Below are 3,527 nucleotides of genomic sequence, written 5' to 3' on the forward strand. Positions count from 1 at the left end.
GATCCCAGGGTCCTAGGATCGAGCCCCCCACATTGGGCTCTCTCAGCAGGGAGCTTGCCTGCCTCCTCCTCTCTCTGCTTGCCTCTCTGCCTACTTGTAATCTCTGTCTGCCAAATAAATAAAAATCTTTAAAAAACTAAAAAAATATATTTAAAAAAATGCCACCCCTATGTATTTAGCTGAGAGAAATGGGAAAAAAAAGCCCACACAAAGTCTTACAAAGAATATTTATAACAGATGTAGTCACAATAGCAAAAAATTGGAAAAACTCAAATATTATTCAAAGAAGAGTGGACAAAGTGGTATATTCATACAATGAAATACTACTGTATGCATTAAAAAGTAATGAACTACTGGACGAATTCCATTTGGAGGCATCTTTGAGCTCACTGAGTAGACACCAAGAGCAAAGCTCAACCTCCCAAGTTGAAAAAATTTATGGACAAGAAATTATCATTGAAATGAAATGGTGGCAGACATGTCCAAGGAATATTGTGGGGGTTCGATCTGTTTATGAATCTTGTGATAGATGAATGTGTGGAGAGAGCAACTAGTGGGCAATAGAACAATATTGGAATGGTGGTAATATGAGGAAATAGTATCATGTTAGAAGCCCTGGAATGAGTATAAACAATGGGCGTGTTCATCAGAAGAAAGCAACTGCTTCCACATGTCCCCTCTCCATAGTGCCTGTTTCACTACAAATATAAAAATCAGGTCGTGTGCATTTTCATATTGAACTTTTTTGTTAAACAAACTTTTATAATAGTCCCCCCCCAAAAAAAGGAATGAACTACTGATACACCTAATAATACAATGACTCTCATAACCATAATGCCCAGCACAGATATATACTAAAAATAATCTCACTTATATGATATTCTCCAACAGGAAAACCACTCTAAGGTGGAAAATATTAAAAGAGTGGTTACCTCTTGCAGGTTGGGGATTGCCACAAGAAGCTGCCTGAAATAAATTTTTGGAGAAAATGCTCTATATCATGTAATTGTGGATTACGCTACAGTATTACAGTATTACAGTATTACAATACTTAGCAACATAGATGAACATCATAAATGTAATGTTGAATAAAATATATCAGATAAAAAATATATTTAATTCATGATTATATTTATATGAAGTTAAGAAACATGCAACTTTAAGGTATAGTATTTAGAGATATATACTTAAGAGGAACAAGAAAGAAAAGCAAGAATTAGATTACCATCAAGTTAGGGCAGCAGTTATATTTGCAAGGAGGACACACACAGTGATTGTGATGCAGCATGAATAAGTGTTAAAGGGTGTTGGCATTGGTCTATTTCTTGTTCTGGAGGTGGTTAAGTGAGTGGTTTGCTTTGTAATAAAACACTGAGTTATACAAAATAAAGCCATGGTAAAAATAGCACGTTTTAACTAAAAAGTGGATAGAAGCTAATTTTCCAGGTTTCTCTATTACAATTTTATTTTCAATTTGTAAAACTGCAAATTATTATTTTTTTACAAGAAGTCTAGTATTGCTAAATTCAATCACCATTTCTCAGTCCTTATCTTACATTTCACACAGTTAACAACTCCTACATCTTTGATACTATCTTCATTGGCTTCCAGGACAACACACTGTCTTGGTTTTCATTTTATCTTACTGGACTTCCCTTCTTTAGTTTTCTTTGTTGGCTCCTCTTCCTATTGCCATTTCTCAAGCTCAGAATGCCCCAGGGCTCAGTCCTTGATCCTTTTCTATACTACTTAACTCCCTTTGTTATTTCAACTGGTGCCTTTGCTTTAAATAACATCTTTATGCCAATGAACCTCAAATTTAGATCTCAGATAAAGATCTCTCTTCCAAAAACCAGACTCACACATCCAACACTTGGAGGTCTTGATAAATATCTCAAACTTAACAAGCCCCAAACCTGTTTCACCTGTAGCCTTCCCCATCTCATCCTTTCAGTTGCTCAGACCCCAAACCATGCAATCATCCTTGATTCCATATCCTATATCCAATCCATCAGGAAATTGTACTTGCCCTACTTATAAAATACTTCCAAAACAATTTCTCAACATTTCCACTATTTCAACTCTGGTCCAAGCGTGGATTATTTCACTAACAGATATACCTGCTCTCTTTCTACTCCTTCTTCTATCTATTCTCCACACAGCAGTCAGAGTGAGCTTTTAAAAATCTGTCGGATTTTGACACTCCTCTACTCAATACTTCCAGTGGTTTCCCATTTCATTCAAAGCTGAGAGTCTTAGAATGGCCTAAATAGGCTATGCATTGGCTCCCACTTACTTCCCTGCCTTCTTTTTCTTATTACTCTGTCCCTTACAGTTTTTGCTGCTCTTCAGATATACCAGGCAGAGTCCAACCTTAGAGCTTCTAGTCTAGCTGTTTCTTCCAAATATCTTCTTGGTACACCCTTCCCGCCTTTAAGTAAGTCTCAGTAGATCTCCCTAAGGTCTACCCAGATCACCCCATTAAATACTGAAACTGTTCTATCTCCCTACTGCCATTCCTGCATTCTAAATTCCTTCAAACCCTATTCTCTCATTCCCCTTTTCAATAACACTTACTAACACATTATGTAATGTATTTGCTTATTATGTTTATCATTGCTTCCTTTTGCTACAGTAAAAGCTCAGTGATCTTTGCTTTGCTCATTGATGTATCTCATGTGCCTAGAATGTTTCGCATTCAGTTAGTACTTATGAAATGTAAAATGATTATTACTGTTTATGTTAAGCTCATGGCACCCTTATCATTAATATCATCAGCCAAAAGCACATGCATCTGATTGAATCCTGAATCAATCATCCTAGTGAAGAGGTCGTGTATTGAGTCAGCGAGGCCTCTCATGTACCTTCATGTGGAGCTAAGAAGAGTGGTCAAACCTACCTGAATCACATGAAATGATTTCCTCACAAGAACAAAGGACAGCATTTCCAAAAGAGGTAAGGGAAAGTATGCTGGACAGGCAAAGAGCACAACTGGAGGGAAGTATAAAGTAGTAGTTAAGGGTGATTAGGGGACAGACTCTGGAATAAGGAAGGCTAAATTGTATTTATTCCATGCTACTTGCTAGCTGTGAGACCCTAAGCAAATTATTTATGCTTCTGTTGCTTCAGTTTCTTCACTTGTAAAACAGGGATAAGTAATAATGATCTCACAGAGTTGTAATACGTATTAAAACAGTTTTAATGCATTTAAAAACACTTAGAGGAGGGCCTAGCTTATAGTAAGCATTACAGAAATGTTAGCTATTGTTGTTGTTTCTGTTATTATTATTGAGGCAAAGTATTCCTCATTATTGCAACTGTATCACAGCACTTAACACTTGGTGAGACACAACAAAGAATAAGAACTGCAGGGTGGCTTGCTTCACTCATCTTTTTTTTTTTTAAGAATTTAGTTATTTATTTGACAGAGAGAGAGATCACAAGTAGGCAGAGAGAGAGGGGGAAGCAGGCTCCCTGCTCAGTAAAGAGCCCGAAGTGGGGTTCGATCCCAGGAACCTGGGATCACA

At 37.0% G+C, this 3,527-nt stretch overlaps 1 pseudogene across 1 annotated transcript; it reads left to right on the forward strand.

The window, feature by feature from the left end:
• Positions 1-411: 411 nt before the first annotated feature.
• LOC309857368 (small nuclear ribonucleoprotein G pseudogene) lies at positions 412-624 on the forward strand (annotated as a pseudogene). Its single transcript has one exon. The product of its transcript is annotated as a small nuclear ribonucleoprotein G pseudogene (transcript).
• The last annotated feature ends 2,903 nt before the right edge of the window (positions 625-3,527 follow it).

This window comes from Mustela nivalis (assembly GCF_964662115.1).
Source record: "Mustela nivalis genome assembly, contig: HAP1_SCAFFOLD_670, whole genome shotgun sequence".
In the NCBI taxonomy this organism is placed as follows: domain Eukaryota; kingdom Metazoa; phylum Chordata; class Mammalia; order Carnivora; family Mustelidae; genus Mustela; species Mustela nivalis.